At 39.8% G+C, this 24,001-nt stretch overlaps 1 long non-coding RNA gene and 1 pseudogene across 2 annotated transcripts in view; one reads left to right on the forward strand and one right to left on the reverse strand.

Annotated features, from left to right (window-relative positions):
• LOC144309019 (uncharacterized) overlaps window positions 1-11,421 on the forward strand; it is a 174,674-nt gene extending 163,253 nt beyond the window's left edge. The window contains exon 11 of the long non-coding RNA XR_013375180.1: window positions 11,407-11,421. This is a non-coding gene — a long non-coding RNA (uncharacterized LOC144309019). The remainder of the gene's footprint in view (window positions 1-11,406) is intronic.
• The window catches only part of LOC144309018 (elongation factor 1-alpha 1 pseudogene), a 76,285-nt pseudogene that overhangs the window by 39,478 nt on the left and 12,806 nt on the right, over window positions 1-24,001 (reverse strand). The window lies entirely within an intron of this gene.

Below are 24,001 nucleotides of genomic sequence, written 5' to 3' on the forward strand. Positions count from 1 at the left end.
TGGGGATTTACCCCAAAGCTAACAGATGCAATGAAACGCCAGGACACCTGCGCCCCAATGTTTTTTTTTTTTTTTTTAATTTATTTATGATAGTCACACAGAGAGAGAGAGAGAGAGAGAGAGAGAGAGAGAGAGGCAGAGACACAGGCAGAGGGAGAAGCAGGCTCCATGCACCGGGAGCCCGATGTGGGATTCGATCCCGGATCTCCAGGATCGCGCCCTGGGCCAAAGGCAGGCGCCAAACCGCTGCGCCACCCAGGGATCCCGCGCCCCAATGTTAATAGCAGCAATGTCCACAAAAGCCAACCTGTGGAAGGAGCCTCGGTGTCCATCGACAGGTGAGTGGATAAAGAAGATGTGGTCTATGTATACAATGGAATATTACTCAGCCATTAGAAACGACAAATACCCACCATTTGCTTCGACGTGGATGGAACTGGAGGGTATTATGCTGAGTGAAATAAGTCAATCAGAGAAGGACAAACATTATATGGTCTCATTAATTTGGGAAATATAAAAAATAATGAAAGGGAATTAAGGGGAAAGGAGAGAAAATGAGTGGGAAATATCAGAAAGGGTGATAGAACATGAGAGAATCCTAACTCTGGAAAACGAAGAAGGGGTGGTGAAAAGGGAGGTGGGCGGGGGGTTGCGGTGACTGGGTGCCGGGCACTGAGGGGGGGGGCACTTGATGGGATGAGCACTGGGTATTATGCAATATGATGCCAAATTGAACTCCAATAAAAAGAAATTTAAAAAAATAAATAGGGCAGCCCGGGGGGCTCAGCAGTTTAGCTCCTGCCTTCAGCCCAGGGCCTGATCCTGGAGAACCGGGATCGATTCCCATGTCAGGCTCCATGCAGGGAGCCTGCTCCTACCTCTGCCTGTGTCTCTGCCTCTATCTCTCTCTCGCTCTCTCTCTCAATAATAAATAAATAAAATATTTAAAAAATAAAAATAAAATAAATAAAATAAAAATAAAAAATAAATTATACTTCAGTAAATGTAAAGAAAAATTTAAAACCTAGACACTACATAGTAAGAAAGTAAATGTCGTGATACAAATATATTAAGATAATGGAAATGACCAGCAGTTGAGTATGCATGTATATAATATAGCTGAATTCAGGGTGGGGGTTAGAAGGGTATGTGTATGAAGGAGAATTAAATTCCAAGATAGGCAGTCAACACATAATGGCTAAAAATTAAAAATTAAAAAAAAAAGCTACCCCAGCATATCATTTAGATACACAGATCTAACTAACAGAAAAATCAACTGAGGGGCAGCTGGGGTGGCTCAGCGGTTTAGTGCTGCCTTCAGTCCAGGGCATGATCCTGGAGACCTGGGATCGAGTCCCTGCATGGAGCCTGCTTCTCCCTCTGCCTGTGTCTCTGCCTCCCTCTCTCCCTTTCTGTGTCTCTCATGAATAAATAAAATCTTAAAAAAAAAAAAAGACGAAGAGAAAAATCAACTGAAATTTCATCATGATTTGGTTTGCTCTGAGAATGGAAAATTCAGGAGTGAGGGAAATCCGACAACTCTGTTTTGGTTTAAACAATCTTATGAAACCATACAACTCTATTACATGGTAGATGTTTATTTTTAAATTTAAATCATAACGGAGGCGGGGCAAGACGGTGGAAGAGTAGGGTCCCCAAGTCATCTGTCCGCACCAAATTACCTAGATGACCTTCAAATCATCCTGAAAACCTACGAATTAGGCTTGAGATTTAAAGAGAGAACAGCTGGAATGCTACAGTGAGAAGAGTTCGCGCTTCTATCAAGGTAGGAAGACGGGGGGGGGGGGGGGGGGGGGGGGGGGGGGGAAGAAAGAAATAAAGAAACAAAAGGCATCCAAGGGGGAGGGGCCCCGCAAGGAGCCGGGCTAAGGCTGCGGGGCGAGTGCCTCCAGGACAGGAAAGCCCCTTCCTGGAGAAGCAGGAGCTTCACCAATCTTCCCAGATGGAAAAGCACTGGAAGGGAGTGGAAGCAGGATCCCAGGGCGGGGATGCCCTCAGGCTCCCAGGGACACTAACAGAGGAACTGCACCCCGAGGGAGAGCGCGCCACACCCCGCGCCGAAGCTCCCTAAAGGGCTGCAGCCCGCGCCCGGCTGGACCCAGGAGCAGCTCCGACTCGGCTCTGGCAGAAGCTCCGTGGATGGAGCTGCGGGGCTGAGAGCGGGATTCCAACTGCGCAGTCCTGGGAGCCCAGGGCTCTAGGGACACAGCACAAAATCCGGCGCTCCCCCCAGGACAGGAAGAAGGGAGGATGGCACAGGACAGCAAAGACACTCCTGCCACCAGGCGGCCCCGAGCTGTGCAGATCAGCGGCCCTCGTCGCCAGAGCATCCAGGCCTCTGCAGACCAAGAGCTCTAGGAGTTACTGCAGGAGCTGACTCCAGGGCTGGAAAGCTGGCCACCTCCACTGTTGTTGTTCCTTCTGGGGCCTCACAGGATAAACAACCTCCAATGAGCTTCACAGTGGCCTCACAGGATAAATAGGATAAACAACTCCCACTAAGCCCTGCACCAGGCACGGGGCTGAGCAGCTCCCCCAAGTGCTCACACCTCAGAATCAGCACAGCAGGCCCCACCCCCAGAAGACCAGCTAGATGGACAAGGGGAAAACCAAATTATTCACCAAGCAGCACTGGAAAGATACAGGGGAAATCAAGGGATTACAGTATACAAAATCAGAGGATACTCCCCCTTGTTTTTTGTTTTGCTTGCCCCCCTTTTTTTCCTTTTCTTCTCTTCTCTTTTTTTTCCCTTTTATTTTTCTCTTTCTTTTCTTCTTTCTCTTCTCTCTTTTTCTCCCTTTCCCAATACAACTTGTTTTTGGCCACTCTGCACTGAGAAAAATGACTAGAAGGAAAAACTCACCTCAAAAGAAAGAATCAGAAGCAGTCCTCTGCCCACAGAGTTAAAAAATTTGGATTACAATTCAATGTCAGAAAGCCAATTCAAAAGCACCATTATAAAGCTACTGGCAGCTCTAGAAAAAAGCATAAAGGACTCAAGAGACTTCATGACTGCAGAATTTAGATCTAATCAGGCAGAAATTAAAAATCAATTAAAGCAGAAATTAAAAATCAATTAAATGAGATGCAATCCAAACTAGAGGTCCTAACGACGAGGGTTAACGAGGTAGAAGAACGAGTGAGTGACATAGAAGACAAGTTGATGGCAAAGAGGGAAACTGAGGAAAAAAGAGACAATTAAAAGACCAAGAGGAAAAAAAAATAATAAAAATAAAAAAATAAAATAAATAAATAAATAAATAAAAGACCAAGAGGATAGATTAAGGGAAATAAGTGATAGCCTCAGGAAGAAAAATCTATGTTTCATTGGGGTTTCCAAGGGCGCTGAAGGGACAGAGGTCCAGAATATGTATTTGAACAAATCATAGCTGAAAACTTTCCCAATCTGGGAAGGGAAACAGACATTCAGATCCAGGAAATAGACACCCCCCCCCAAATCAATAAAAGCCGCTCAACACCTCGACATTTAATAGTGAAACTTGCAAATTACAAAAATAAAGAGAAGATCCTTAAAGCAGCAAGAGACAAGAAATCTATAACTTTTATGGGGAGAAATGTAAGATTAACAGCAGACCTTTCCACAGAGACCTGGCAGGCCAGAAAGGGCTGGCAGGATATATGCAGGGTCCTAAATGAGAAAAACCTGCAGCCAAGAATAGCTTATCCAGCAAGGCTCTCATTCAGAATGGAAGGAGAGATAAAAGAGCTTCCAAGATAGGCAGAAACTGAAAGAATATGTGACCACCAGGCTGGCTCTGCAAGAAATACTAAGGGGGATTCTGTAAAAGAAAGAGGAAGTCAAAGGGAACAATCCACAAAAACAAGGACTGAATGGGTATCATGATGACACTAAACTCGTATCTTTCAATAGTAACTCTGAACATGAATGGGCTTAATGACCCCATCAAAAAGCACAGGGTTTCAGAGTGGATAAAAAAGCAGGACCCATCTATTTGCTGTCTACAAGAGACTCATTTTAGACATAAGGACACCTCAAGCCTGAAAATAAAAGGTTGGAGAACCATGTACCATTCAAATGGTCCTCATAAGAAAGCAGGGGTAGCCATCCTTATATCAGAGAAACTAAAGTTTATCCCGAAGACTGCAGTGAGAGAAGAAGAGGGACACTCCATCATACTTAAAGGATCTATCCAACAGGAGGACATAACAATCATCAATATATATGCCCCAGATGTGGGAGCTGCAAGTATGTCAATCAATTAATAACCAAAGTTATGACATACTTAGATAATAATACACTTATTCGTGGTGACTTCAATCTCGCGCTTTCTACAATCGACAGATCTTCTAAGCACAACATCTCCAAAGAAACAAGAACTTTAAATGATACATTGGACCAGATGGATTTCACAGATATCTACAGAACTTTACATCCAAACCCAACTGAATACACATTCTTATAAAGTGCACATGGAACTTTCTCCAGAATAGACCACATACTGGGTCACAAAACAGGTCTTAACTGATACCAAAAGATTGGGATCATCCCCTGCATATTTTCAGACCATAATGCTTTGAAATTAGAACTAAATCACAAGAAGAAGTTTGGAAAGATTTCAAACACGTGGAGGTTAAGGACCATCCTGCTAAAAGATGAAAGGGTCAATCAGGAAATGAGAGAATTAAAAAGATTCACGGACACTAATGAGAATGAAGATACAACCGTTCAAAATCTGGTATACAGAAAAAGCAGTCCTGACGGGGAAATACATCACAATACAAGCATCCCTCAAAAAACCAGAAAAACTCAAATACCCAAGCTAACCTTGCACCTAAAGGAACTGGACAAAGAACAGCAAATAAGACATACACTCAGCAGAAGAAGAGAGTTAATAATGATTCAAACAAAACTCAATGAATTAGAGAACAGAAGAACTGTAGAACAGATCAACAAAACCAGGAGTTGATTCTTTGAAAGAATTAATAAGATATATAAACCACTGGCCAGCCTTATTAAAAACAAGACAGAAAAGACTCAAATATAAAATCATGAATGAGAAAGGAGAGATCACTACCAACACCAAGGAAATACAAGCGATTTTAAAAACATATTATGAGCAGCTATACGCCAATAACTTAGGCAATATCGTAGAAATGGATGCATTTCTGGAAAACCACAAACTACCAAAACTGGAACTGGAAGAAACAGAAAACCTGAACAGGCAAATAACCAGCAAGGAAACTGAAGCAGTCATCAAAAACCTCCCAAGACACAAAAGTCCAGGGCCAGATGGTTTCCCAGGGGAATTCTAACAAACATTTAAAGAAGAAACCATGCCTATTCTACTAAAGCTGTTCGGGAAGATAGAAGAGATGGAATACTTCCAAGCTTGTTCTACGAGGCCAGCATCACCTTAATTCCAAAACCAGACAAAGACCCCACCAAAAAGGAGAATTACAGACCAATATCCCTGATGAACATGGATGCAAAAATTCTCAACAAGATACTAGCCAATGGGATCCTACAATACATTAAGAAGATTATTCACCATGACCAAGTGGGATTTATCCCCGGGATACAAGGCTGGTTCAACACTCGTAAAACAATCAATGTGATTCATCATAGCAGCAAGAGAAAAGCCAAGAACCATATGATCCTCTCAATAGATGCAGAGGAAGCATTTGACAAACTACAGCATCCATTCCTGATCAAAACTCTTCAGAGTATAGGGATAGAGGGAACATTCCTCAACATCTTAAAAGCCATCTACGAAAAGCCCACGGCAAATATCATTCTCAATGGGGAAACACTGGGAGCCTTTCCCCTAAGATCAGGAACAAGACAGGGATGTCCACTTGCACCACTGCTATTCAAAATAGTACTAGAAGTCCTAGCCTCAGCAATCAGGCAACAAAAAGAAATAAAAGACATTTAAATTGGCAAAGAAGAAGTCAAACTCTCCCTCTTCGCCGATGACATGATACTCTACGTAGAAAACCCAAAAGACTCCCCCCCCAAGATTGCTAGAACTCAGACAGCAAGTGGGCAGTGTGGCAGGATACAAAATCAATGCCCCGAAGTCAGTGGCATTTCTATACAATAACAATGAGACTGAAGAAAGAGAAATGAAGGAGTCAATCCCATTTACAATTGCACCCAAAAGCATAAGATACCTAGGAATAAACCTAACCAAAGAGGTAAAGGATCTATACCCTAAAAATTACAGAACACTTCTGAAAGAAACTGAGGAAGACACAAAGAGATGGAAAAATATTCCATGCTCATGTGTTGCGCACTCTGCGGCAACACGATCAGGGTCCTGAGGGTAAGGGGATGAGGAAAATAAAAGAAAAGTAAAGAGATGGGGACAGGAGGGACACAGTGGATGATGTCCAAGGAATGCCAGCTTTATTCAAGGTTCTACAACATTTTATAGCATGGGCAAAACAAAGTTAAGAAGGTATCTATTTTTAGCATGTTTGTGAAACCCTCCAAAGTTCCCTTTCTCAGGATGTAAGACAGATTCACGGGTGCCAGAAGATCTTGGTAAATAGATAAGCTTGTTGCTTCACATGTGCATACTTCAAAGGAATATTAGATATGGTAAACAGACCAGCAAGGACAGCACAGACCCTTATTTACATTTATGACCAGGCCAGATAAGATATATCTATTGTGTTATGTCGGCAATCACGTACAAGCGAGCCCTGAGAACCACTGCTCAAGCCCTTTCTCAAGCGTCAACCAACTATTCACCCTTTAGGCTCCCGAGCCTTTTGAGTGAATGAGGGACGCAAGTCCGGACCTGGTTTAGTTCAGTTACTCCAGCTAGTCCGTGGTCGCCCACACTCATGGATTGGAAGAATTAATATTGTGAAAATGTCAATGTTACCCATGGCAATTTACACGTTTAATGCAATCCCTATCAAAATACCATGGACTTTCTTCAGAGAGTTGGAACAAACCATCTTAAGATTTGTGTGGAATCAGAAAAGACCCCGAACAGCCAGGGGAATATTGAAAAAGAAAACCAGAGCCGCGGGCATCACAATGCCAGATTTCAGGTTGTACTACAAACCTGAATCGAGACAGTGTGGTACTGGCACAAAAACAGACACATAAGGGATCCCTGGGTGGCGCAGCAGTTTGGCGCCTGCCTTTGGCCCAGGGCGCGATCCTGGAGACCCGCGATCGAATCCCACATCAGGCTCCCGGTGCATGGAGCCTGCTTCTCCCTCTGCCTATGTCTCTGCCCCTCTCTCTCTCTCTCTCTCTCTCTCTGTGACTATCATAAGTAAGTAAGTAAGTAAGTAAGTAAGTAAGTAAATAAATAAATAAATAAATAAATAAATAAATAAATAAAAAACAGACACATAGATCAATGGAACAGAATAGAGAAACCAGAAGTGGACCCTCAACTTTATGGTCAACTAATATTCGACAAAGGAGGAAAGACTATCCACTGGAAAACAGACAGTCTCTTCAATAAATGGTGCTGGGGGGGCAGCCCCGGTGGCGCAGCGGTTTAGCGCCGCCTGCAGCCCAGGACGTGATCCTGGAGACCTGGGATCGAGTCCCACGTCGGGCTCCCGGTGCATGGAGCCTGCTTCTCCCTCTGCCTGTGTCTCTGCCTCTCTCTGTCTCTATGAATAAATAAAATAAAATCTTTAAAATAAATAAATAAATAAATGGTGCTGGGAAAATTGGACATCCACATGCAGAAGAATGAAACTAGACCACTCCCTTGCACCATACACCAAGATAAACTCAAAATGGATGAAAGACCTAAATGTGAGACAAGATTCCATCAAAATCCTAGAGAACACAGGCAACACCCTTTTTGAACTCAGCCACAGTAACTTCTTGCAAGATACATCCATGAAGGCAAGAGAAACAAAAGCAAAAATGAACTATTGGGACTTGCATCAAGATAAGAAGCTTTTGCACAGCAAAGGATATACTCAACAAAACTAAAAGACAACCTACAGGATGGGAGAAGATATTTGCAAATGACCTATCAGATAAAGGGCTGGTATCTAAGATCTATAAAGAACTTATGAAACTCAACACCAAAGAAACAAACAATCCAATCATGAAATGGGCCAAAACATGAACAGAAATTTCACAGAGGAAGACATAGACATGGCCAACATGCACATGAGAAAATGCTCCGCATCACTGGCCATCAGGGAAATAGAAATCCAAACCACAATGAGATACCACCTCACACCAGTGAGAATGGGGAAAATAACAAGACAGGAAACAACAAATGTTGGAGAGGACGTGGAGAAAGGGGAACTGTCTTGCACTGTTGGTGGGAATGTGAACTGGTACAACCACTCTGGAAAACTGTGTGCAGTTCCTCAAAGAGTTCAAAATAGATCTTCCCTACGACCCAGCAATTGCACTGCTGGGGATTTACCCCAAAAATACAGATGCAGTGAAATGCCGGGACACCGGCACCCCGATGTTTATAGCAGCAATGTCCACAATAGCCAAACTGTGGAAGGAGCCTTGGTGTCCATGGAAAGATGAATGGATAAAGAAGATGTGGTTTATGTATACAACAGAATATTACTCAGCCATTAGAAGCGACAAATACCCACCATTTGCTTGGACGTGGATGGAACTGGAGGGTATTATGCTGAGTGAGGTAAGTCAATCGGAGAAGAACAAACATTATATGGTCTCATTCATTTGGGGAATATAAAAAATAGTGAAAGGGAATAAAGGGGAAAGGAAAAAAAATGGGTAGGAAATATCAGAAAGGGAGAAAGAACATGAGAGACTCCTAACTCTGGGAAACGAACTAGGTGTGGTAGAAAGGGAGGTGGGCAGGGGGTGAGGGTGACCGGGTGATGGGCACTGAGGGGGGCACCTGATGGGATGAGCATCAATTTGCTCATTGAACACCAATAAATTGAACACCAATAAAAAATAAACTTAAAAAATGAATAAATTTAAATTATAAGAAGTACATCTGTATCTTGGAATATGTGCCATTAGTTCTCTGGCTCATTAAACTATCGTTTAGTTAACTTATAAACTGCATTTTACACAGTTCAGAATCACATAAAAGAAGCACAAGAAGATAGAAATGCAGAGACTTCTAAATATGAAGGAATAGCATATTCCCTAAGTCCAAACACTACTATAAATAAACAGCTCAGTAGCTACCAACATAAAATTGCAGGTTAATCAGCTGGATTCTCTGAGGCTGAGCACTGACTATAGAAAGAGTAATTCTGGAGTTCCACTCTCTACCAATGGGTAAGACTGAAAACTACTTCACTACAAAATCTGATTATGTAGTATGACAAAGATGGGCCCTGACCACCTATGCTTTCACCAAACTGGAGCTTTCCTCTTCTCAGTCTATGTGACTAGCCTTCATCCCTGTTAGGAGTCTTATCCTCTACCTCAATCCTTTGGTTTGGGCCCTGCACCAATCTAAACCAACTATCAACGGACAACAATGCGCTAGTATCTCTCTGCCTGAGTAATGTAACTACCTAGAAGTTTCCTGCTGAAATGCTCTACCTACCAATTTGGATCCCATCCCTCTGATTCCCAGGCCAGATAGGACACACATTCCCTGTCCCCTACCTTCAAACATGCACTTTAGGCCAGTGGTTTTAAAGTTTTTAGAAGAGTTTAGTCTTAAAAATTATTGAGAAAAGAAAGAGCTTTAGTTGATTTATTACAAGAGAAAGTAAACTAAAAAGTCTTTTAAATATTTAAAATATCTAATTTTAAGATTTTATTTATTTATTCATTAGAGACACAGAGAGAGAGAGGCAGAGACATAGGCAGAGAGAAAAGCAGGCTCCATGCAGGGAGCCCAATATGAGACTCGATCCTGGGACTCCAAGATCACACCTGAGCCAAAGGCAGATGCTCACCTGCTGAGCCACCCAGGTGTCCCCAAAATATCTATTAATAATTAATCAACTTAATGATTAATTTAGCTGAAATGATAAATAATTAATTTACTGATAATCCTCATGGTAGCCCTAATATATCACATACATAATAAATATAACATACATAACAAATTTTTGTGTAAAATGATTGTACTTTTAAAAACCAAATAACCCTAGTGATGAATGGCACTGTCTTACATACATTTATATATGTTTAAAATTCTTAATGTTTGGTTTAATAGAAGACAGATGGAGGGGCACCTGGGTGGCTCAGTGGTTGACCATCTGCCTTTGGCTCAGGTCATGATCCCAGAGTCCTGGGACTGAGGCCCGCCATCACTCTTCTCCCTCTGCCTATGCCTCTGCCTCCCTCCCTCTCTTTCTCTGTCTCTCATGAATAAATAAATAAAATCTTTTAAAAAAAAAAAAAGACAGCTGGAGCTTCATATCTGCTTCCACAATCAAGCCATTACGAAACATTTTAACTGGGTGGAAATATATATGAAGAACGTCCTACCTGATATGAAGTTGAAAAAAATATATTAATATCCTTTCATATGATTATGAATATTCTTCAATGGTACTATACCAAAACTCGAAATAGCTGGTGGTTTCTCAAAGATTAGTTGAAATGTAGGAACCTAAAAACATAACTTTTCATACCCTGTTATCTTAAAATCCGCTGGTCTGTCTTGCCCTTTCAATTTGACCCATGAATGATTATAGAACATCCAATAAGGATCACTTGGAAAATATTGGTTTACTGAGTAATGCAGGTCTTCAAAATGTTGGCATGTTTCATTAGACAATATTTTAAAAATCATATTTATTAAGATCTCTCATGTCATCAGAAAAGTCTTAATTTTAAATACTGGTGAAGCTAAAAAGCTCACACAGATGGACATTAGGTATGCAAAAATTCTAAATTTTGTTTGAAAGCTAAAATTTTAAATGGGCAACACATACTATCAGTTGTTTTCCTTGAAGCTCACTTACTTACTTAGAAAAAACATATGCTTAATATCCAAATATGAAAAACCATAGTTTGTCTAATAATTATTCTTCTAAGTAAGCTGTTGTAAGTAAATGGAGTAGCAGTTTTCTATGATGCTACATGTGATTTTCCAAGGCAATCATCATAACTCAGTTTGCAAAAATGATTCATGTTTTTTTTTAAGATATTATTTATTTATTCATGAGAGACACAGTGAGAGAGGCAGAGATATAGGCAGAGGGAGAAGCAGGCTCCACACAGGGAGCCCTATGTGGGACTCAATCCCTGAACTCCAGGATCTCACCCTGAGCCAAAAGCAGAGCTTAACTGCTGAGCCATCCAGGTGCCCCCTTACTTCCCTTTTTATCACACATTATTAAGACATGTACTCAAGGGTCTATATTTAACATAATTAATAACATTTATTGCTCAAAAACATTTTTTAAGAAAAACTGACTTTTTATTATTATTTTCTTTTTTGTAGAAGTGCATAGTGAAGAATAAATGACTACTGGTACAGTTTGATACCACCACCTTCGTATTCAGGGAGAAGATTTATTTTCTGCTGCTTTGACACCATCGTGCAGATGTCAACCCAGTAAAAGTAAAGTAATAACATAATATTATTCTGAAAATATTTTCCACTTTGCAGTTTCCTTAAAAAGCCCACACACTGAAAACTCTATTATACTGTTGGCCACCATGTCTGGTGTTATGTTCCCCTAGAACTGCAACTACACTCTAACAGCTTATTGCCCTTCCCCAACAGTACTACTGATGTCTACATCAATCCAAGCAATAATAACTTACTATCATTTAACCTGTTTTGCAGAAAACAAAGGATAAAAAAAAAAGAAAAGAAATGAACAAAAATCACACTTCATTTCCAAATCAATAAGGGTTTCTCACTCCTCCCAGGAACTACAAAAGCTGTGTCTTCTGAATAGCTGAGTTTCCATACCATATGCAAACTTTTTTTTTTTTAACCTTAGAAGAGAATCCTAAAATGCATAACATACATTTCTGCCTAACAAAACAGAAAAGATAACTATAACGTAACCTTTTCTGGATGCCCTCTATATTAAATTGTCCCAGACTACTCTTATTTTATATTTGTCTCCTTACCTGCAATTAAGCTATGTATGAGCTGCATTTGTAGTAATGATCAATGTATCATGCTATCACTCCTCTCCTACTTTCTATAATCTGTCATGGACTTAGAAACCAGATTTATTAAAATTATGCACTGAAGGGCTCCAAGTAAGAAATACACTGAAATGAATTCAAAGTGAATTTTAGTGCAGACACTCTTGTACCTCTCTTAGCTATTCAAATATTTTTTTATTCTACTTTTGAGCTGTGTTCAAAACATATTAACTGGCTAACCAGTTGGAGCTCCACGGGACACCTGGGTGGCTCAGCGGTCAAGCGTCTCCCTTCGGCTCAGGGCGTGATCCTGGAGTCCCGGGATGGAGTCCCACATCAGGCTCCCTGCATGGAGTCTGCTTCTCCCTCTCCATGTCTCTGCCTCTCTCTGTGTCTCTCATGAATAAATAACTAAAATATTTTTTAAAAAGTTGGGAGTTCCAGACATGGTATCATACTTGCATTTAAAATGAAGCCTTGTCCAGATAACTTGAAATCCACACAAAAAGGTTTGATAAATCAGTAATTGAAGACCAGAGTGTTTTTAACTAAACTTATAATTTTGAGATAAATGTACATTCAATGCAGTTGTAAAAATTACAAAGATAACCTTTTTACTTTTTACCCATATTACTCCAATAGCAACAGCTTGCAAAAGCATACTACAACATCACCACCAGGATACTGGTATTGATAGTCAAGATGCAGAACATTTTCATTTAAAAAAAAAATTTTTTTTTATTAGAGACAAAGAGTGAGCCAGAGAGCACGCGCACGTGCACAAGCAGAAAGAGGGGTAGAGGGAGAGGGAGAAGCAGACTCCCTCATGAGCAAGGACCCTGACATGGGGCTGTGGGGCTCCATCCCAGGATCCGGGGATCACAACTTGAGATGAAGGCAGAGGTTCAACCGACTGAGCCAACCAGATGCCCTCAGAACATTTTCATTAACACAGAGATTTCATGTGATCATTTATAGCCCATTACCCTCCTGCACCCAACCCCACCCCTGAAACTTAACAATCACTACTCTATTCTCCCTTTCTGTGATTTTGTCATTTTCAGATTATATAAATGGTACCTTCCGCAACTGGATTTTTTTTCACTTGGCATAATTCTCTGGGGATTCATTCAAGTTGTTGTGTCAACTTCATTCTTTTTTACTTCTAAGTGGTATTACACATATCAAGAGTTTAGCTAAGCTTCTCCATGGTATTGCTGCCTCGGCATCCATTTTGGTTGACCAACATGCCTGAAGGGGCCTTAAACTGACATTAGCTCTTCATGCAAACACATGCCCTAGATAACAGACTGCAGAGTCACAACTACATGTTAAGTCCTGATATGACTTCCCCAATGGCCCTGTGCTAAAGTCTCCCTTGCCTCCCAGAGCTTTTCCCTTGTGCCCTCCTTATATTAGACCCCTGAGAAGCTTACCAAAACCTTGCTTCTCTTGGTTTAAATTGACCAATCCAGTCTTAGCCCAGAAACCCCAAAGCACTAGCTATAGACCCTAACAAAGGCATGTCCCCAGGTCCTAAACTGCTGTCTACCTGTACCCTGCCTTGATTTCCTCATGTGGCCCCTCAAGATGTGTGGTACACTTACCTCGAAGGACCTGTGAGTAATGAATTTCCCTATTTCAATTTTGCCTTGTGGTCTCTTATAGAACCTGGGCTCACCATCAAATATCCCAAGGGACTCTACTTAATGTTAATTTGGGGCACCTGGATGGCTCAGTCAGTTAGGCATCCCACTCTTGGCTTCAGCTCAGGTTGTGATTTCATGGGTTGTAGGATCGAGCCCCCAGTCTGACTCTATACGTGGCAGGGAGTCTGCTTGGGGATTCCCTCCTTCTGCCCCTATTCCTGTTCACTCTCTAATGATCAAATAAATCTTTTTTAAAAAATGTTAATTTAACAACTTGCAATGAATGTACCACAATTTGTTTAGGCATCCAACCATTAAAAGACATGTGGGAAGGAGGACCTGGGTGGCTGAGTTGGTTAAGCGGCTGCCTTCAACGGAGGTCATGATCTCAGGGTCCTGGGATAGAGCCCTGTATCAGGCAGGCTCCTTGCTTATTAGCAGGGAGTCTGCTTCTCCCTCTCCCTTTGCCCCTCCCCTCTGCTTGTGCTGGCTCACTCTCTCAAATAAATAAATTCTAAAAAATTAATGAAATAAATTTTAAAAAATAACAGACATCTGGGAATTTCTACATTGTTACCATTATAAATAAGATGCTATAAACAAACAAACAATTTTTGGGATAGTGTAACCACTCTGTATGATACTGTAACGGTGAATGCATGTAATTTCAAATTTATCAGAAACAAATAAGGATGCCTGGGTAGCTCAGCAGTTGAGCATCTGCCTTCAGCTCAAGGCATGATCCTAGGGTCCAGGATCAAGTCCCACATCGGGCTCCTTGCAGGGAGCCTGCTTCTCCCACTGCCTATGTCTGTCTCTCTCTCTCCCTCTCTCTCTGTGTCTCTCATGAATAAATAAAATCTTTAAAAAAAATACAATGTATAATGCAATGTAAACTATAGATCTCAGTTACTAATATATCAATATTGGCTCAATTGTAATAAATGTACCATACGAATACAAGATAATAATAAAGGAAACTGGTTTTATTCAGAGGTGCGTGTGAGAGGATTACAGGAACTATCTGTATTTTCTCAAGTTTTCTGTAAACTTAAAACTAAAATATAAACCACAGTAATTAAAAAATAATGTCTATTCTTTATAGTTGCTAACATCAAATGTTCTATAAATGCCAACTAAATCTCATTGGTTTACAGTACTGTTGAGTTCTTCTATACACATACTGATATCGTCTTACATTTCTGCCAATTGTGAAAAGACTGCTGAAGTCTCACAATTCTATTGTTTGATACATGCACTTTAGAACTGCCATATCTTTTTTTTTCTGAGAGAGAGAAAGCGAGCAAGTGAGCATGAAAGTGGGAGAGTGGTGGGGGGAGGGGCGGAAGGAGAGAATCTGAGGGCAGAGCCCAATGCCAAACTCAATCTCAGGACCCTGAGATTGTGACCTGAGCCAAAATCAAGAGTCAGACACTTAACCAACTGAGCCACCCAGCCACTTCAGGACTGCCATATCTCCTAAGTAAATTTTATCATTACCAACTGTCCTCCTCTTTAATAATTTCCTTTTGTCTAAAACCCACTTTATCTGATATTAAAATAGTCACTACTGGGGCACCTGGCTGGATCAGTCAGTTAGAGCATGTGACTCTTAATCTTGGCGTTGTAAGTTCAAACCCTATGCTGGGTGTAGAGTTAGTTAAAAATAAATTCTTAAAAAACAAAAAAAGTAAATAAGTCACTACTGCTTTTGACTGAGGGTTTTTTTTTTTTTAAGATTTTATTTATTTATTAGAGACACAGAGAGAGAGGCAGAGACACAGGCAGAGGAGAAGCAGGCTCCATGCAGGGAGCCTGATGTGGGACTGGATCCTGGGTCTCCAGGATCATGTCCTGGGCTGAAGGCGGCGCTAAACTGCTAAGCCACCAGGGGCTGCCCTGATTGAGGTTTCTATGGTGTATCTCTGTCTACAATTTTACCTTCAATCTGCCTATGTAATCATATTTGAAGGGAGTTTCTTATTAACGCATATAATCGGGTCATAGCTATTACTCTGACAGTCTCTTGTCTTTTAAGTGACAGTCTCTTGTTTTTAAGTGTCTGAAGTACATTTAGACCATTTAAATCTAATGTAATTGTCAATATATTAGGGCTAATCTCTGCCATTTTATTTTTCCTCTGTTCTGTTAGTTTTCTTTAAAAAAAAATACGTATATGAACACACACATCATTTACCACAGTCTACTATCAACATTTTACTATTTCAAATCAAGTGCAGAAACCACCCTTCCTCCTTTATGATTCTTGACTCTCCCCAATTTATACATAATTGTTTTAAATATTTCCTTTAAGTATAATCTACATACAGCAAAACAATGATCCATGAAAAAAATGACTGATAAGTTAAACTTAACTAAAATAAGCGGCATGGCTTTGTACAAGAGAGTACAAAGAAAATGAAAAGACAAGCCAGAGACTAAGAGAAAATTTTGCAAAACACATATCAGATAAAGGACATGTATCCAAAATATACAAAGAACTCTTAAAACTCAACAACAAGGGGGATCCCTGGGTGGCTCAGCGGTTTAGCGCCTCAGGGTGTGATCCTGGAGTTCCAGGATCGAGTCCCACATCAGGCTCCCTGTATGGAGCCTGCTCTCCCTCTACCTGTGTCTCTGCTTCTCTCTTTCTCTCTCTCTGTGTCTCTCATGAATACATAAAAACAACAGTGAAATATCATTGCACACTTATCAAAATGACTAAAATATAAAAAGAAGCAAAAACAAAAACCAAAGCAAAACAAAATTTATAATACCAAATGCCAGCAAGGACAAAGAGCAACAGAAACTTTCATTCATTGCTAGTGAAAATGCAAAATACCACAGCCACTGTAGAAGATAGTTTGGCAATTATTACAAAACTAACCATACTCTTACCATACAATTCAATAATCATGCTTCTTGGTATTTACCCAAAAGAACTGAAAATTTATGTCTACACAACAACCTGCACAAGGACGTTTATAGTAGCTTTTACTCATAAAGATATGGGTTTACTTAATAATACATCAATTGTCAAAAATTAGAATTAATTAAGATGTTCTTCAATAGGTGAATGGTATATAAACTATGGTACATCCCACACCCTGGATTGTTATTCTGCACTAAAAAGAAATGAGCTAGGGACGCCTGGGTGGCTCAGTAGTTGAGCGTCTGCCTTTGGCTCAGGGCATGATCCTGGAGTCCCAGGATCGAGTCCCACATTGGGCTCCCTGTATGAAGCATGCTTCTCCTTCTGCCTGTGACTCTACCTCTCTCTCTCTCTCTCATGAATAAACAAAATAAAATTAATTAATTAATTTAATAAAAAATAAAAAGAAATGAGCTATCAAACCATGAAAAAAAGGAAGGATCTTAAAAGCACATTGCTAAATAAAAGAAGCCAGTCTAAAAAGGCTACATACTATATAATTCAGACTACATAACATGGAAGAGGAAAAACTATAGAGACAGTAGAAGATCACTGGCTGCCAGGGACTTTGGGGAGGCAGAGGATAGGAAGGGATGAACAGATGGTGTACAGGGGAAAATATTCTGTATAATACTGTAATGTTACATACATAACATCAGGCATTTGTCAAAACTCTTAGAACTGTAGGACACAAAGAATGAACCTTAAACTATAGATGATAGTCAACAATAATATGACTGTAAGTTCATTTACTGTAATAAATGAACCACAGTAATGACAGATGGGCAAACTGTATGATGAGGGGAGTAGTATGGGAACTCTGTACTATCTGCTCAACTTTTCTGTAAGTTTAAAACTATTCTATAAATAAAAATTAAATTAACTTTAATTAATGGATTTAAAGACCTAAACGTAAGAAGTAAAATTATAAAACAGGAAGAAAACATAGAATTTTTTTCTACTTTGGCATAGGAAAATATTCATTAAATAAAAAACATGGATCCACAACTATATGGTCAACTAATCTTCAACAAAGCAGGAAAGAATACCCAATGGGAAAAACACCTCTTCAACAAATGGTGTTGGAAAAACTGGACAACAACACAAAGAATGAAACTAGAACACTTTCTAACACCATACACAGAAACAAATTCAAAATGGATGAAAGACCTAAATGTGAGACAAGGAACCATTAAAATCCTAGAGGACGAGGGATCCCTGGGTGGCGCAGCGGTTTGGCGCCTGCCTTTGGCCCAGGGCGCGATCCTGGAGACCCGGGATCGGATCCCACGTCGGGCTCCCGGTGCATGGAGCCTGCTTCTCCCTCTGCCTGTGTCTCTGCCTCTCTCTCTCTCTCTCTCTCTGTGACTATCATGAATAAATAAATAAAATCTTTAAAAAAAAAAATAAAAAATAAAAAAAAATAAAATAAAATCCTAGAGGACGATACAGACAGAAACCTCTTTGACACTGGCCTTAGCAACTTCTTACAAGACATGTCTCTGAAGATGAGGGGGCAGGAAGCAAAAATCAACCATTAGGTCTTTATTAAAATAAAAAGCTTCTACACAGCAAAGGAAACAATCAACAAAACGAAAATGCAACATACACAGTGGGAGAAGTGACATATCTGATAAAGAATTAGTATTTACAATCTATAAAGACCTTATAAAACTCCAAAAGACAAGCCAGTTAAGAAATGGACAGAAGACATGAATAGATATTCTTCCAAAGAAGACATACAGATGGACAAGAGATAAATAAAAAGATGCTCACCATCACTCATCATCAGGGAAGTACAAATATAAACTATAATGAGATATCTCATACCAGGTGTCAACAAGAATGTGGAGAAAGGGGAACCCTCTTATACTGTTAGTAGGAATGCAACTTGGTACAGACACTCTGGAAAACAGTATGGAGGTTCCTCAAAAAGTTAAAAATTGAACTACCCTACAATCCAACAGTTGCACTACTAGGTATTTACTCAAGCGATATAAAAATACTGATTCGAAGGGATACATACACCCTGATATATTTTACAGCAGCATTATCCACAAAAGCTAAATTATGAAAATAGCCCAAATGTCCATCAACTGATGAATGGATAAAAAAGATGTGGTAAATATATACAATGGAATATTACTCAGCAATCAAAAAGAATGAAATCTTGCCATTTGCAATGATGGAAGGAGTTAATGTATAAGTGAAATAAGACACTCAGAGAAAAAAAAATACTATATGATTTCACTTGTGAAATTTAAGAAACAAAACTCACGAATATAGGGTAAAGAACAAAAAAAGACAGGGAGGCAAACCATAAGGGACTCTTGACTACAGAGAACAAACTGAGAGTTGCTGAGGAGAGGTGAGCAGGGAATGGGCTAAATGAGTGGTGAGTATTAAGGAGGGCACTTGTGATTAGCACTGGGTGTTATAAGTGATGAATCACTAAATTCTACTCCTTAAACCAATATTATACTATATGTTAACTAGAACTTAAATAAAAACTTAAACAAAAAAAACAAAAACATAAAGTACATACCATATAGGAAAAAAACTTGGGCGCTTGGGTGGCTCAGTCTCAGATGTGAAGCATCTGCCTTCTACTCGGGTTGTGATCCCAGGATCCTGGGAACAAGTCTCACATCAGGCTCCCTGCTCAGCAGGGAGTCTGCTTCTCTTTCACTGTGCCCTTCCCTCCTGCTCATGCTCACATGCTCTCTCTCTCTCATAAATAAAATCCAAAAAAGAGAAAAACTTTATCAAACAGATCTCATCAAAAATCTTCTGATCTTTTAATGACATCCTTAAGAAAACCAAAAGGTACCCCAGAGAATGGGAGAAAACATTCAAAATACATATACCTGACAAAGGACTAAAATCTACAGAATATAAAGAAACATTCTATATCAATGCTAAGACAAGCAAACCAATTGAAAATGGGCAAAAAAATTGACCAGACATGTCACTAAAGATACAAATGTCAAAGAACACATGAAAAGATATTCAACATCATAATTACTGGGGAAATGCAAATTAAAATGATAAGATACAAAAAATAAAATAAAATAAAATAAAATAAAATAAAATAAAATAAAATAAAATGATAAAATACTCTGAAACACCTATTAGAGTGGCTTTTTAAAAAACACTATTAAGTACTGGTAAGGGTGTAGAACATCTGGAAACTCAGATGGGAATACGTTTTCAGTGGGAATGTAGAACAGTGATGCCTTTTTGGAAAACTATTTGGCAAAAAAAAATTTAAAAAAAAAAAAACTATTTGGCAGTCTCTTTTAGGATTAGATATACTCCTACAATATGACACAGTAATCCTATCCCTAAGTATTTACCCAAGACAAACCAAAAATACATAGCCATACCAAAATTAGTATGAAATACTCAGAGGCTTTATTCACCACCAAAAACTGGAGACAACCAAGAAGTCCTTCAACAAGTGGACAAACTAAAGTACAGTCAATTTTAATTTATATATTTTATCTAATTTGAAAAAAAAAAGGAAGATAGATAATTAAACTCAAGGAAAATATTTGTAATTTATCTCTACATAGGGCTACATCCCATTAAACATAAAGAATTCTTTAAAATTGCAGGAAAAATTATCAAAAATCGAACAGATAAATGGGAAAAAAAAGAATTAACTACTTACAAAAGAAAAGCCTATAAAAATGATACTTAAAATGAGAAAAACTTTAAACTCAAAGTTTTCAGAAATTCAAATTTAAAAAACACTGGAATACCATTCCTCACCAAATTGGGAATATTTTTTAAATATGAAAATTGGGAAAAAATAAGAAGAGCTAAGATGACGCCACAGTAGGAGGACCTTAGGCTTGCTTCATCCCTCAAACACAGCTAGGTAACTACCAAATCATTCTGAATAGCCAAGGAATCGACCTGAGAATTATCAGAACAAACTGCACAACTGGAGGGAGAGAAGAAGCCACATGGAAGAAGCTAGGAAGTATCGAAATGTGCTTTGGGGAAAAAATGGGATGCAGGTGCTGTGCCGGGAGGAAGCACTGGTCTCGGATAAAGGCAATGGAGAGTGGTATGCATAGAGATAAACACAAGAACATTTCTCCAAAGCCACTGGCTAGGGAAACCAGAGAAGCTGATTTTCAAGAGTTTTTGTAACCAGCGGGGCTTAAAGGCTGGAGTTTTAGAGGTCCATTGGCTTGGCTGGGATACAGACCTAAGGGCAATGCTCTACTCCTGGAGAGAAGGCAGGTAAGCCACCCAGAGCAGATGGTGCCATTTGAAGACTTCCTATAGCACATGGGGACATACTGTTCACTCTTCTGGATCATATCTGTGAGAGGAAGCATTGCCTCTCTGGAGACAAAAGAGCCACAGCCGCCAGTTCCCTCCCCTGTCCCTCAGCATAGGTAGAGATACCGGCTGAGGGCAGATAAATCAGAAACTGGCTATTTAGCCTGCTTTGCTCCAAATACCACAGCCCTGAACTCTGGCATGACTGCCCTTCTTGCTCAAACCTGCATTAGTTCCAGTATGCTGAGACCCTACCTCAGAAGACCATTGTAAGTCCCCAGCACACCAGTTTCCTAAAGTTTAGAGTTTTATTTTTTTAAGATTTTATTTATTTATTCATGAGAGACCCACAGAGAGAGAGAGAGAGAGAGAGAGGCAGAGACACAGGCAGAGAGAGAAGCAGGCTCCACGCAGGGAGCCCGACGCGGGACTCGATCCCGGGAATCCAGGATCATGCCCTGGGCCGAAGGCAGGCGCCAAACCGCCAAGCCAACCCGGGATCCCCTAGTTTAGAGTTTTAAAAGTCAGCAAGCTTGGGTGAGATACAGGCCAAAGCACAATGATCTGCTCCAGGAAGGCAAGCAACCTGGAGACAAACAGTATGAAAACAGTAATCTAAAAAATACTTGGGACACACAGGAAGAAATTATTCATTCTTCTGGGAATGCTTCACTGAGAGCAGCAAACATAGACTCCCCTCTCCAAGGAAAAAGGGACTGGCTGGCACCATTTCCATCCACCACCAACCCTCTTCCCCCATCATAAACCAACTTCAATAAACAAAACAGAGCCAAGACAGGCTACCTGGCAGTCTAACCTGCTTATCTGGTTACATCAATTCCCCCACCCCATGCACTCTGCTGCTAATGCACACTCCTGCCAAGTATACATAAGGAAAAGCACAGCACACCTTTTCCCCAGAAGACCAGTAGAAAGCCCTGCATGTATGATGTCTACCAACCATAGAATTCTTTAAGATTTTATTTATTTATTTGAGAAAGAGAGAGTGTGTGAGCACTAGTGAGGGGGAAGGGCAGAAACAGGCTTCCCATTGAGCAGGGAGCAGGACCCTGAGATCATGACCTTAGTTGAAGGCAGATGCTTAAGTGACTGAGCCACCCAGGTGTCCCCCAACCATAAAGTTCTGCAAGGCTTCAGTTACAGTGGAAGTACAATCAGGTCTCCTGTAACAAGCAGACCAGAGCACACCTAGTTAAAAATCGCCACATTCTGGCCAAGATCCAAACATTGCCCACTGCAGGCAAGGAGAACCTCTGGAGATGACTGACCCAAGGGAAAGAATAGTCAAAACATAGCAGCAGAGTGTATGCAGCACACACTAGAGACTCTCACTGAAGCATCAGGCTGTATATACACTACTTGACCTTTTCTTCATAAAGCCATTACTCTTGGGAGCAGGAAAAATAACAAGCTTTTCTAACACACAGAAGACAGCCCTAGGCAAAGTGCCAAGAAGGAGGAATTAATCCCAGAAGAAAACAAGAGTAGACTTAGGGAAATCAGTGACTCCATCAAATGTAATAATATATTTGTATCATAGGAGTCCCAGAAGAAGAGAGAGAAAAAGGGGTAGAAGGTTTATTTGAGGAAATAATAACTCAAAACTTCCCTAATCTGAGGAAGGAAACAGACATCCAAATCCAAGGGGCTCAGAGAACTCTCATCAAAATCAACAAAAACAGGCTAATAACAAGACATATTGTAGTTAAATTTGCAAAGGAAAATTCCTAAAAGCAGCAAGAAAGAAGTAGTCCCTAAACTTACAAAGGAAGACCCATAAAGTTAACTGCAAATGTCTGCATAGAAACTTGGTAAGCCTTTAATGAAAGAAAAAAGAAAGAAAGAAACAAACAAACAAACAAACTTGGCAAGCCAGACAGGAGTGGTATGATATATTCAACATGCTGAATGGGAAATATCTGCAGCCAGGAATACTCTAACTAACAAGGCTATCATTCAGAATAGAAGGAAAATGAGTTTCCCAAACAAAAATTAAAGGAGTTCATGACCACTAAACTAGCCCTGCAAGAAATACTAAAGGGGACTCTTTGGGTAGGAAAGAAAGACAAAAAGTGACAAAGACTAGAAAGGAACAGAAAATCTCCAGAAACAATGACAAAACAAGTAATAAAACAGTATTAAATTTGTATCTAAAATAAATAAATAAATATGTAAATAAAATAAATTTGTATCTATTAATAATCACTTTGAATGTAAATGGACTAAATGCTCTGATCAAAAGACACAGGGTAACAAAATGGTTAGTAAAACAATAAAACAAGACCCATCTGTATGCTGCCTGTAAGAAACTCATTTTAGACCTAAACACACCTGCAGATTGAAACTGAGAGAATGGAGAAACGTTTACCATAAAATGAGGTCAAAAACACCAGAGTAGCAATACACCAGAAAAACTAGATTTTAAACTAAAGACTATAACAAGAGATGAAGAAGGACACTGAATCATAATAAAGGGGACAATTCATACAAGAAGATCCAACAACTGTAAAATTTATGCCCCCAACTTGGGAGCACCGAAATATATATAATTAATAACCAATCCAATAAAGGAACTCAGGAATAACAATACAGTAAGAGTAGGGGACTTTAATAACCTACTTACATCAATAGACAGATCATCTAAGCAGAAAATCAACAAGGAAACAATGGCTATGAATGACAAACTGGACCAGATAGATTCAACAGATATATTGAGAACATTTTACCCCAAAGCAGCAGAATACACATTCAAGTACACATGAGACATTCTCCAGAATAGATCACTTGTTAGGTCACAAATCAGGCCTCAATAAGGACAAAAAGATTGAGATAATACAATGCATCTTTTCTGACCACAACACTAAGAAACTTGAAGTCAAGCACAAGAAAAAATTTGGGAAATCCACAAATACATAGAGTTTAACAACGTAAACTGGTCACCCAGGAAATTAAAAAATAAATTTAAAAAATACATGGAAACTGAAAATGAAAACACAATGGTCCAAAACCTTTGGGATGTAGCAAAAGCCATCAGA

Source organism: Canis aureus, chromosome X (assembly GCF_053574225.1).
Source record: "Canis aureus isolate CA01 chromosome X, VMU_Caureus_v.1.0, whole genome shotgun sequence".
In the NCBI taxonomy this organism is placed as follows: Eukaryota; Metazoa; Chordata; class Mammalia; order Carnivora; family Canidae; genus Canis; species Canis aureus.